Raw genomic sequence first — 14,381 nt, 5'->3', positions numbered from 1 at the left:
GGTATAAGCCAGAGAAGTAGACACACAAAATCGCTAGGTGTAGGCAAATGCATGCTAAGGCATATTGAATTGTCAGTTCACAAATCTGTGATTCATTATCTGATGAAATACATCTAGGCTATTGATTTCCATAAGATGAAGACTTTTGGTTTCTCTAATCATGTCCATTAGTTTCTCCAGTCAGATTAGTAATTTTTCACAATTGGTAATGGCAATTGTAGGCATTTAATTTTGCTTCTACCCTTGTGTAGTTGCTACTTGGCAGCATATTTGTGTAGTAGTAGATAAAAAATAATCCTAAGGCGATAAAACCGTCTCCATTTGTTAAAGTACTTTGTTTGCAAAAGCATCATTATAAGCACTTCACAGTACACAAACTTTCCACCTATTCTTTCTTTAATTAGCAATTTATTTTAGACTTTAAGATAATTTTGTTACCTAAGGGACCAAAAACTGATTTTAAAAGCTAATGGTACCCAGAGAAGATGAACTTCTTTATTTTCCTTTTACTGGTAAATCTGAGCAATGGAAATTTGAACAGTGCTTCTTTTATAGAGAATTACAGTTATTTTAAAATCCATATTTAAAATTTGTATTGGTTCATACAATAGACATTATTTTTTATTGTCTGATTCTGTATGATTTAGAGTAGTTGTTGAATCTGACATGCATTCTTCGGGAACATCTTTTTTCTCTACAATTATTTTAAATTAGGCAGGTCCCCTCTCAGGTCAATTGAGTGGCATTCAGTTGCTGAAGGATTGATTAATTATTTTGGAGAGGTTCCTATTGTGACGCAAAACTCCAGATAGATTTCTGTAGAGACAAAACTTGAAAAAGTCTTCAAAGCTCACAGTAAAATTATTGATTGCAAAACCATTTCCAACTCCAAACACAAGCTTTGATTCAGATGATAATGTCTTCCAATTGCTAAAATTATATTCAACTTCCATCATACACAAGGATAAGTCTTTTTTATGCCTATTAATACTGCATAATATTAAAGAGTTTGTTGGTAAGGTGACTATAATAAGTTAACATATCAACATTCCCATTGCATAGTACCCAAAGAATCCTAAACCGGAATACAGTCAATGTGATATTAAGGAGTTAGACTGAAGCCTAAGACTCCAAATATCCTGCTGGAGAAAAATAGAATGATTTGTACTATTTGTAATATTGAGACTATTTAAAACTCCTTAGCATATAAAAATCTCTGAGAATATAAGAAAAGCAGATTAGCTTGAACCTTTTTTTTCTTCCTTGTCAATCTTGTACTTATAATTTAAGTAATTATTTAAGAGTATTCCTAGTTAATAAGTACCTCACAAATTTATAGTGGCAAGAATTAGCATTCATATGTGGGGAAGATTAGCTAGTAAGTTGGATGGGAAAAATAAGATCTATTATTTAAAGACATTGAAACAAATTAAGCAAGTCTCATTTTATGTTTTGTAGAGCCATTAATACTTCTGGAGAAGTTAGAGTATTGGACCTGACACTTAGAGAGGCCAACAACAGTCTTGAGTAGAAATTAGACTTGCTTGATGAGGACCTAGAAGAGAGTGGAGTCAAACAAAACAAAGGGCACAGGATAAAAAGAAGGACTCTGGGAATTTCCATGGGATAAGGGGAAAAGGAATATTTCTGAAGCTCTAAGCAGACAGAGGCGGCTGATAACATGGACAGATTTCAATGTTATAATGCACAAAGTGTCAAAACAGGTGAAAATATCTGTTATTATTGTCATTAGTTTTATATGTTTGCTGGGTTGAAAATATTGTATTTTTTCTTTTTAGATAACATTATGAGAGAAAGGCCTGAGGTCTTTCTCATCCTTCCTCTCTTAAGTTATACTACTAAACTTACAGTTATATAGCTTTGTATTTAAGTTATGTGGCATGTTTAGCATCCAAAATGCTTTCATTCATTCATACATTGATTCAGCTAGCAGGCATCAAGTGCCTACAATTAGTATGCACTGTGCTAGGCTCAGATTAGTTAATGAAAAGCAAGGGAGGGGGGCATTCAAGAGTGCAAGTGAGTATCCAATTTAGTAATGAAAAGGATGGTAGTCATGTTATTATCATACCAATTAATACATAATTATAAACAGAATCAAACTCTATGAAAATAAAGAGTATCTTTATAAAGAGTATGTAACAAAGGGTTTGTAAATCTTCCATAGGACACCAACATCTGCACTGGGATTTGAATAATTAAGAGAAATTCCAATGAAAAGGAAGAAAATTCCAGAGAGACAGAATAGTGGATACTAAGACCCTGAATGAGAAAAGAAGTTGAACTCGTACAAAGAGCCAGGGGATAAGTGTTATGCACTAAGGGAAGTACAGGAGATGTTACCAAGAAGCAGAAAACATTCAGAAGGCAGTCACATATTTAGAAGGGAAAATGGACTGTTTTGGACTAGATTGCATAGAAGACATGAATGAAAGACATTTCCAAAGTTCATTAAAATGAAGATATATATAGATGATATCTTAATATATCATTTTTCTCCTTTTGACATTTATTTTTAAAACAATTGGTTAGATCATAGTTCCTAGCTGTGTGTCAACCCACTTGTTTTTTTTAATTTCTTTTTTTATTTAATAAATGTGAATTTACAAAGTGCAACTTTTGCATTGTTGTGGCTTCCTCCCTCCAACCTCCCTCCCTCCCGCAGCCCTCCCCTCTCACACTCCCTCTCCCAACCTACCCTTCATCGAGTTTCATTTTCAATTATCTTTATATACAGAAGATCAACTTAGTATATACTAAGCAAAGATTTCAACAGACTGCACTCACACAACCGCACAAGGCATAGGGTATCGTTAGACTAGTAGTGTTATCTTTAACTCTCATAGTAAAACACATTAAGGACAGAGATCCTATGTGGGGAGCATGTGCACAGTGACTCCCATTGTTGATTTAACAATTGACACTCTTATTTATGACGTCAGTAATCACCCGAGACTCTTGCCATGAGCTGTCGAGGCTATGGAAGCCCCTTGAGTTCACCAGCTCTGAACTTGTTTAGTCAAGGCCATATCATAGTGGAGGTTCCTTCCTCCCTTCAGAGAAAGGTACCTCCTTCTTTGATGGCCTTTTCCTTCTGCTGGGTTCTTGTTCACCAAGATCTTTCATTTAGGTTGTTTTTGCCACTCTGTCTTGGCTTTCCATGCCTGTTGAGACTCTCGTGGGCCTTTTAGCTAGATCCGAATGCCCCAAGGGTTGATTCTGAGGCAGGAGTGCTGTTTAGGGCATTTGCCATTTTATGAGTCTGCTGTGTGTCCTGCTTCCCCCACAGGATCATTCTCTCCCTTTTAATTCTATCCTTCATTATTTGCAGACACTGGTCTTATTTGTGAAATCTCTTCGACACTTGGAATTAACAAAGTCCATGCAAAGAGAAATTAAGGGCTTCAATTGCCTTTAGTGTCTACACCAGTGACTTCCCTGCCACAAAGGGGCCATGGCTGTGGCATTCCTGGATGAAATAATGAAGTGGACAGCCCCTCCGTGCAGTGTTAGGATTTGCAGCAGGATGAGGATCCGAGACACCTTTCCATGGAGTTACTGTTCAGACTTACGGTATAACAATAATGACTGCAGCAGAAAGGAGATCCATAGCTAGAGTTCTATTCCTTAAAAAGTTCAAGAAGATTCTAAGCTGCTGCTGCTGCACAAATTTTTGAATGAAATTGGACTAGATGATCAAATTGTCTTTGGTAAGAGTGAGTGATCCTAATCATAGACAACTACAAATGTACAAAAAAAAAAAAAAAAAAAAAAGAAAAAGAAAAGAAAAAACAAACCATGGCAGTACCAAGATAGAAAGAAAACATGATGGCACTGGGTAAGGGAGAGATCATAGCCATGCCAGGTGATAACAGAAGTTTATGATTTTTGGAGGAAGTTGCAATTCAGTTATAGCTTAAAATGCAAAGAAAAAAAAGAGAACACTTTATGTAACATACAAAATTGTAAACAAAGGCAAAAACAGTGAAAAGTACTGTGTGTGCTCCAAATGGAAAATAGTTCATTTTGACTACAATTCAAACTATGTCTATTTTAGGTATATTAGTTGATACCAAACATAGCCTGTGAACTCAATACTGATCACCCAGTTAGGAGATCTACCAAAAAGAAAAAGAAAAAAAAAAAAACCTGCTGAATGTGTAATAATTCCCAGTTGACTGACAGGTACACATTATTCCTTCACCCTCTGCCCCCACCACACACAAACAGGCACACATCCTATATTTTCATTTGCAGACCCATGCATTTGAAGTGGGTTGACTGTATTGTGAGATGAGTCATTTATGTTGGGTTATAGTTAAGTCAGTGGTAATAAAGCATTTATTAAGAAAGATTGTGGGGCCAGCATGTGGCACAGTGGATTAAGCTATCACTTGTATGTCACCAGCATCTCATATGAGCACAGTTCAAGTTCCAGCTGCTCTGCTTCCAATCTAGCTCCCTGCCAATATTCCTAGGAAGACAGTGGAAGATGGCCCAAGAACTTGAACACCTGCCACCCGTGTGGGGAGACCCAGATCGAGCTCCTGGCTCCTGGCTTTGGCCTGGACCAGCCCCAGCTATTGTGGCTATTTGGAGAGTACACCATATATGGAAGATATCTTTCTGTCTCTCCATTTAACACTCTGCATTTCAAATAAACAAAATAAATCTTATAAAAAATTATGAAGACAGAAAATTGCAAAGACAAAAGGAAGACACAAAAACAAGAAACAAGACAGAAAGGAATTCACAACGTTCTATAAAACAGTGGAATAGGATGAAAAATTAACAGAATTTCCAAGGGACAAGGCACATACCTTCCCCATGTCTGGATTCCTTAGCAACATTTAGCATAGTATCGCTCCTATCATAGTCATTACATATGCAGAAGGACTCCAGCCTAAAATACCCTTAAAATAACTGGAATAATCCATTTTTAAAATAAAATGTTTATACACACACACACACATATATTTGTGTAGATGATAAAATGACTACCAGATTCACCTAAAGAAAAGAGTCGGTGTGTATCTTTCGAACGATTTTGAGTAGAATGATTTTGAGTAGTCAATCAGACTTGGATTTGACAGTTTGATATCATATCTGCTTTTTTGAAATGAGAAAACAAATTACTTCATACACATAACAGATATGTAAATTATTCATGTATAGCAGATGAGTAGCGTTTTATTTATTGTGCATTTTTATTTGAGGTGCACAGAGACAGAGAGCACTCCCACCAGGCAGTTCACTGCCCATATGCCTGCAACAGGTGTGGGTGGGCCAGGGCTCAAGCTGGGAACCATGCACATAATCCAAGTCTCCCATGTGGGTAGCATGGACCCAACTACTTGAGCCATTATCTGCTGTCTGTCATGGTCTGTGTTAGCAGGAACATTGAAACCAGGTATTCCCATGTGGGTAGTGGGCATCCTGACCAGAGTCTTAACTGCCAGAGTGACACTCACTCCAGAGCAATATTTTTAAAGAATAAATGTCAATATCATTTTTCTTTATTCTTTTTGAGAAGGGTACCCTGCAATGACAATCACAATTATAATTTTGATCATCTTTTGTTGAATAGAATAGACTTGTGGGGGTCCATTTTGTTCTCCAAACAAAACCTATTCAAGTATCCTCATCTCCATCCTCCTCCTATAGTTGGCTTTCTTTGAACTTTTGTAGGAAATAAGAGGTTAAGTTAAGATTCTGTGGCTAACGTTCTCTGTATTTTTCGTGATATATTCTTAGATGAATCCAAATATCTCAGAATGAGTTTGGAAGCACTTCATTAGAATTATTATTATTTTGCTTTGCTGTGCTTTGTTCCTAAGTCTTTAATATAAAACTAGCTAATAAATGAAGTTTATGTAAATATACAAATTCAAAAGGGAAAGTAAATGAGCTTTTGCAATACCATTTTATTTTATGTAATTCAGTTTTGTTATGAAAAATATGTCTTTGTGTGAACAACATAAAATAAAAGATTTACTCTAACATTACCATCTGTTTATTTCCACTTTTTTTTGTGCTAATGGCTAGGTACTATGTGCTTTTTACTTCTTTAAAACAGACAAATTATTCAGATTTACTCCTCTCTAAAGAAGTTTACTTTAAAGCCACAATAGTCTTATTAAAAAAAATATTTATCTTTTCTCACACTGGAGAATTGATGGTGGGCAATTAATTTCTCTTTCTCCTGTTTTGTTGCTATTTCAAGTAATTATACATCTTTTACCTAATTTTGAGGGACATGAGACACAATTGATTGTTTAAAAAAAAAAAAAAAAACTTGCATACCAGATCCTTTACCGTGATATCAGGTTGGCAATGCATTGCACAGGCCTCAGCTGGAAGGATGACACTCCTGATTACTACCCTTCTTGGTTAAATGTTGCTGATTGATGTTACTGTCTGTATTAGTGCTCTTCAGAAAACTAAAACCAGCAAGATGTGTATAAGAATAGATAGATTTATTTCAAGAAATTGGTTCATGTGGTTATGGCAGCAAGCTAATTCCAAATATGATAGCCTGAGCTGGCAGGCCAGAGATGAAGGGAAGAGCTGCAGTTTCAGACTGAAGTCAGCTAGGGGAATTGATTTTTGCTTGAGGTAGGTCAGCGTTTATTTTATGAGTGCCTTCAGCTGATTGAATGAGCCCCAACACAATTTGGAAGACTGTCTGCTGCATGGGTTTAAATGTTAATAAAAACAAGCATACAGGATAAATTTTGACCAACTATGAGACACATAGAATGAGCCATCTCAATAAATATCTACATTTTTAAAAATTCCAGGTTCTTGCTAATTTGCACCCTGAGAGGTAGCAGGTGAGACCTGGATGGAGTTCTGGATTCCCAGCCTCAGCCTGCCCCAGTTTCGTCTTGTGGGCATTTGGAGAGTGAACTAGCAGATGGAAAATCTCTTTCTGTTAGACTATGTCTCACTCTCTTTCAAATAAATAAATTAATTAAATAAATTTACCATCAGATCAAACATATCTCCTTCATTAACACACATTTGTTCTACTTATAGAATTGTTTCTCTTTTCTGTTTCCTAGATGTTTACCATGTTTCCCCCCAAGAGTTATTAACATTAATGTTGTTAATAATCACTACCCCTCCAAATTATTATCACAATTACTGTTGTTACTGGTTGTGATGAGAACTAATTGCTGAATAACTTCAATATGATTTGCAATGCAAAATTAGGTTTACTTGCACATTTAATTTGTGAAACTCATTATGAACATTTTGTAGGTGAGAATCCTGGGAATCTGTAGGATTAAGGGACTTGTCCACGGCCTCACAGGTCAGAAGTGGCCAATCAGAGATAGGATTCCATCACTCACTGTCTGCTTTATATAAAGACATTATTGTTTTGCACACTAGAGCATAACAAGTCAGCTGTTATGGCTTCACAGTGACAAGAGAAGATTTACATTAAAGCAAGGACCATTAAATAAGGTATATAAACAGGTTTTGTCACTAAAAGCCCCTTCATCATACATGACTGTGAGAGTTTATCTAATATTTGATAGAGATTTTTAAAGCAGCTATTTATTTTAAATTAGTTCTAGACTGATCTTAGCCAGAAAGAAGAAAATTGAATATATTAATAGTTTTCTTCCCCCTCTGTCACTTCTGTCTCACTTGCCATGAACCCATTAGGGTGATAGTGGGTAAATTCAGCTTTGAGTTCCTTGGTAAGGATTAGCAAGATCCTCACTAAGGAATTTAGATTTGATTAATCAGAAATAGGTAATGTTATAGAGTTCAGAGAATGATCATGGTAGAGTCAAATGGACCAGAAAACCCCTATGATGCCATAGTAGTATGATATTCTATTCCTGAAAGAGTCTCTTAATGCCTTTTATATTATAATCCACTCAGATGTCCTAACAGTGTTTTATGTCCCAGCAATATTTCATGTTAAGACCCTAAAGATGTTTTATTTCTAAGCAATATTTCTTAATCATAGTACGTATATCATTGGATCCAGGAGTTTTATCTTTCTCTCACAATTATATTGGCTTTGAGAAGTGACATGCACACACACACACACACAGAGGGAGAGAGAGAGAGAGAATGGTCTTTCATCCTCTTGTTCATTTCCCAAATGCCTGCAACAGTCAGGTCTGGGCCCAGAAGAAGCCAGGAGCTGAAGTCTGTCTGGGTCTCCCATGTGGGCGGCAGAAATTCGGTACTTGAGCCACCATCTGCTGCCTCCCAGGCTCATTAACAGGAAGCTGTATTGGAAGCAGAGGTGGAGGCAGGGCTCAATCCCAGGCACCCTGGTATGGGACATGGAAATCCCAAATGGAGGCTTAACCCATTTTGCCACAGCACCCACCCTGACATTACATTTTTGAGATTATACAGTTGAGAATATTCTTCTTTTAAAAAGATTTATTTTATTTTATTTGAAAGACAGAGTTACAGAGAGAGGTAGAGACAGAGAGAGAGGTCTTCCATCTGCTGGTTCACTCCCCAGATGGCCACAAGGGCTGGAGCTGCACCAGGAGCCAGGAGCCATGAACTTCCCCAGATCTCTCAAGCAGGTGCAGAGGCCCAAGGACTTGGACCATACTCCACTGCTTTTCCCAGGCCATAGCAGAGAGCTGGATCGGAGGTGGAGCAGCTGGGACTAGAACCGGCACCCATATGGGATGCTGGTGCTCCAGGCCAGAGCTTTAACCCACTGCGCCATAGCGCCAGCCCCGAGAATATTCTTAATATTATGTCAGCCTTCTTTCCTCGTAGTCACAGAACTCACAGAACGCCTTTCCTGTAGTCAGAGCAATCACAATGGAAGCTTCTGTGGAAGCATGCTCAAGTCTCCAGCTATGGAAGCATAGGGACTGTACATGTGCAATGTAGAGGCATTAGATGTTATGTACGCAAAATCCTCGATTTTGATACAATATAAATCCTCTGCTAAAAAAAATTGATTTTCTTACAACTTCTCAGAATCATAGTTCATAATTACGTCTGTGTCTTCAACAAGATAATTAGTTTTTCTCTGAATTTTAAACAACATTGACTTGTGTATTTTAAATCAAACTTGTTTGGGTGGATAGAATTCTTCATTTTATTTTGGTATGATTATCATAACGCTATATTACAAGTTGGAGTAATGCAGCTTTCTTTTCTTTTTTTTTTTTTTTTTTTGACAGGCAGAGTTAGACACTGAGAGAGAGACAGAGAGAGAGGTCTTCCTTTTCCGTTGGTTCACCCCCTAATTGCCGCTACGGCTGGCGCTGCAGCGATCCGAAGCCAGGAGCCAGGTGCTTCCTCCTGGTCTTCCATGTGGGTGCAGGGGCCCAAGCACTTGGGTCATCCTCCACTGCCTTTCCAGGCCACAGCAGAGAGCTGGACTGGAAGAGGAGCAACCGGGACAGACTCTGGTGCCCTGACCAGGACTGGAACCCGGGTGCCGGCGCCACAGGCAGAGGATTAGCCAAGTGAGCCACGGTGCCAGCCAATGCAGCTTTCTTTAAAAATATTTTTATTTATTTATTTATTTATTTATTTATTTATTTTTATTTGAAAATGTTATTTTTGAATTTTCATTATTGTTTTTCATTTAAATAGGCCTATCTGCCACAACAATATTAATATAATCTTTAATTTTCCTTTAAACCTTTTTATAAAAACTATAGAGTTGATCTGGGAATTAGAATTCACATTCAACATCATTGGAAAAAGTTAGTAAAACTAATAGAATTTCATATCTGAAAAGTACTGGGGAGCCTGACTTCCAATTTGTTGCTGGTTGGTTCATTATGGGAACCTACTTAATATTTTAAATCTTAAGGGCAGTTGTGTGACACAGCTAGTCCACCTCTTGGGACACCCACTTCCCCATATTGGAATGCAGGTTCAAGTCCCAGCTAACTCTGCTTCTTATTTAGCTTCCTGTTGATGAGTTTTCAGTGGCAACAGATGATGGTCCAAGTATTTGGGTTGCTGCCACCCATGTGGGAGACCTAGATGGAGTTCCTGCTCCTGCCTTCAGTTTGCCCCGGCTCTGACTGTTGAAGGAATTCTGGGACTTAACCAGTAAATGGAAGATCCCTGTCTTTGCCTCTATCTCTCTGCCACTCTGCCTTTCAAATAAATAAAATGAATAAGTGAACCTTTTAAAAAATAGTTGTCTGAATAATGTATCCAGAACTTTACCTACACATAACTGACACTGAAGCATGTAATAGGTACCCAGTTATTCCTGGGATTAGTTTTAAAATTATTTTCTTTGTAGTACAGAAACTATGTCAAAGGGTTTACTGTAGAGTCAGAGCAGTGTAAAACAGTGCCTATCCCTAAAGCAGTTTACAATCCTACAAAGGAGACAAGTCCCAAGGGCCAAATTATACTTTGACTCTCACCAAAGCTATCAAAGCACAGGATCAGTTAGCCTGCCCTCATTTAGATATGATGTGTTTGAATTCCAGGAAGTATAATTAGGCTTGCTTACTGTCTGAGAAAGGACCCCTAGTTCAATGCCTGAGGGCCAGTGAATGTACTAACCTACACCATTGTTGCTTTATATGTCCATGTCAGCTCTTAGACTTAATTGTTCTTCTTTTATTTAGATTTATTTATTTGTAAGGCAGAGAGACAGAGCAAGATGTTCTACCTGCTGATTCACTCCCCAAATTGCCACAATGGCTAGAGCTGGGCCAGGCAAAAGCCAGGAGCCTGGAACTCCGTCTGGGTCTTTCACATGAGTGGAAGGAACCCAGTTACTTGGACTGTCTTTTGCTGCTTTTCCAGGCACATTAGCAAGCAGCTGGATCTGAAGCTGAGCAGCAGACTCAAACCAACACTCTGATGTGGTTTTTCAGGTCGTGGCTTAACCTATTGTGACAATGTCAGCTCCTTAGGCCTAGGTTTTAATGGACTATTTTCATGATTTTTAAAACATATAGGCAGAAATACTAATGGTATTCATCAAATGCTAACTATGTGGGATGCTCTGTTCTAGATGTTTTTCTCACTTGGTGTTTTATGGAATTTTTAAAAGTTATTTTCATTTATTTGAAAGGCAGAAAGAGTTAGAGAGAGACCTTCCATCAGTTGATTCACTCTCCAGATGCCCAGGACAGCTGCAGCCAGGCCAGGACACAGCCTGATACTTGACCTAGGTCTCCCAGCTGGGTAGCACGGACCCAGGTACCTGAGTAATAACCTGTTGCCTCCCATAGTATAATATTAGCAAGGAACTGGAATTGGATGCAGAGCTGAGACTTTAATCCAGGCACATCAGAACAACTGTATATGTAGAGAAAATTTTAACTCCCTCATTATAATGATGAGACTAAGGATGCCATAGGTTATCTTACCTGAGTTACTAATGGTCGGTAGCAACAGAATAGGAATTTAGAGCTGAGTCTTATTCCAGGGTCTGTGTAATTACTGAATGACAATCTTGCCTCTCCAGTAAATAAAGATGATTGTCATCAAACAGCAGCAGCAATTAGGACCTCATTTGTTTTAGTTCCAGAAATGTTAAATTGTCTCAGTAATTTAGGATAATTGACAGGTGTTAGTATGCTGAATATTTTTAAAAGATGTGTTTGTTTTCAAGACAGGGTGCAGAGAAAGAGGGAGAGACAGAGAAAGAGGAATGGAGAAAGAGATAGAGAATCTTTCCATTGGTTTACTCTCAAAAGCATGCAAGCCAGGAATCAGGAGCTCCATCTGGATCTCCCAGGTGGGTGGCGGGAACCCAAGTACTTGTGCTGTAATCTGCTCCCTCCCAGGCATAGTAGCAGGAAGCCTCATCAGAAACAGGTGGGACTCGATCCTCGGCCTTCAAATATGAAATGCAGACATCTCAAGGGGCAGTTTAACCCAATGCCCCACAATGCCCACCCTTATTTTGAATTTTTTGAAAAATAATTTATTGATTTTGAAAGAGCTAAAAAGAGGGAGTGAGACAGAGAGACAGAGATTGACCTTCAAACCATTGGTTCACTCACCAAATGGCCTCAATGGCCAGTGCTATGCTATGCCAAAGCCAGGAGCTTTATCCTGGTCTCCAGTATGGCTGGTAGGTGCCCAAACACCTGGGCCATCTTCCACTTTTTTTCCCAGGCATTAGCAGGGAGCTGTTCAGAAGTGGAGCAGCTGGGACACAAACTGGTGCCTGAGTGGGATGCTGGCGTCTCAGGCCACAGCTTTACCCACTATGCCAAAATGTTGGTCCCTGTTTTGAATATTTTTTATTGAAAGAATGAGAAGTTGATTTTTGTTTTTCCTCATAGCCTACAACAAAATGATTATGCTGTTTTTGCATTAATTTTGATTGATTTATGGTTTTAGATTTTACTGGCCTGCTTATTGTTCCATCGACTTGTATTCCATTATACAGACAACATTGTGATTATTTTCATATCATTAGAATACAAGCCACTATTACTATAGATCATTAGAACTTTAAAAAGAGTATATTGATACTTCCAAGTGGGAATATAATTTTATTATTTGGAAAGATACTACAAATTAATATGAATCCCATTCCTTCACATTTATTTTTTAAAATAGATTATATTTTCAAGAATAATTTTAATTTCACAATAGAACTGATAGAAGGTACAGAGATTTCCATAAATTCATTGCCTCTACATATGCGTGGCCTCTCACACTGTTTGTCCCACAATGTACCCTTATGTGGTTTTGTGTGATTTGTTATGATCCATGAGCCTACAATGACATAATATTATCACACAAAACCCACAGTTTATAGTATACATCACACAGTATGTAACCTGTTCTGATTGGTTCTTTCACGTAGTGCTAGACATTTAGGCTTCCTCCATCTCTTTTCATGGCATGGAGACTTGTTTCTTTTAAGACCTAAGCGTTATCCCATTGTCTAAGCACACTTCAGTGAGGTTTTGCATTCACTTGCCAGTGGACATCTTGGTTACTTTCCAGTTTTGGCAATTATGCATAATTGTCTTCAAGAATCGTGATATGGCAGAATCACTGTGCTGCTAAATTTGTATTTATGAAATTCATGAAGCTTATGTACCTAAAATAAAAGGTTTCTAAGTTGAAATAAAAGAATCACTCTATGGGTCTTTGTAATCTCATACAAGTTTTCATATCCTTTGGGTGAATACAAATGAGCAGGACTGCTGGTTCGTAGGATATAATATATTAATTTTCTAGGAAACTAGTAGACTGTATTTTAAAATAGCTATATGATTTTGCATTTCCACTGGCAATGAAGGTGCCTTGACAACATTTGTTGCCAGCAGAATTTTGGTCATTATAAAAGGTGTATGCATGATACTCACTGTTGCTTCAATTTGAATGCCCCTGAATATATATGGTATAGAACATTTTTTCATGTTTGTTTTCCATCTCTTTGGTGAGGTGTCTGTTAAGGTCTTTGGACTATGTTTTAATCAGATTTATTTTTTTAATCTTAAGTTTTAAGAGTTCTTTGCATATTTTAGATATTTTTTTTTTTTTGGAGAGGCAAAGAGGGATAAAGAGAGAGGGAAAACATTCAATTATTTAATTTCCTAAATACTTGCAATGGCTGGAGGTGGGCCAAGGCCAAAGGCAGGAGTCATGAACTCAGTCTAGGTCTTCCACATGGGTGTCAGGGAACAACAAATTGGGCCATCACCTGCTACACCCCAAGGTGTGCATTATCAGGAACTTGAAACAGGAGCAAATTTGGGACTCAAAATCAGGCACTGCAATATGAGAATAGGAGTCCCAGCTGTCAGTTTTACTTCTAAGTAAAAACCCATCCCAGATAAATCTTTTGCAAATATTTTCTCACAGTCTGTGGTTCTCTTTTCCTTCTTTTAACTATGTGTTATGAAGAGCAAAATTTTTGACTTTTAGTGAGATTCAGATTACCAATTTCTCCATTCATGTGTCTAGATTTTGGTCAAAGATTCATGGCAAAACCCAAGATCATCTAGATTTTCTTCCATGTTATATTCTCGAATCTTTATTGTCTTAAATTTTACATTGAGCTTTATATTCCATTTTGAATTGATTTTTATGAAGGGTAGATGCGGTATGTGTATACATTTTCTTGTATATGAATGTCATTAGTTGCAAAACTGTTTCTTGAAAGATAACTGTTGTTTTCTTGTATTGCCTTTGCATTTCTTGTCAGAGATCAGTTAACTATTTCTTTGGATATTTTGGGGCTCCTATTCTGTTTCTTGATCTGTCTATTCTTCCACAAACACCACATTGTTTTGATTACATTGGGTTAACAGTAATTATTGAAATCAGGTACTTTCAGTCCAACTTTGTATTTCTCCTTGAATATCATGTCAAAGTTTCTTTTTTTGTGACCAAATCCTATATCTATTTCATTA

This window comes from Lepus europaeus, chromosome 16, assembly GCF_033115175.1.
Source record: "Lepus europaeus isolate LE1 chromosome 16, mLepTim1.pri, whole genome shotgun sequence".
Taxonomy (NCBI): Eukaryota; Metazoa; Chordata; class Mammalia; order Lagomorpha; family Leporidae; genus Lepus; species Lepus europaeus.
This window is presented reverse-complemented; position numbering follows the sequence as displayed.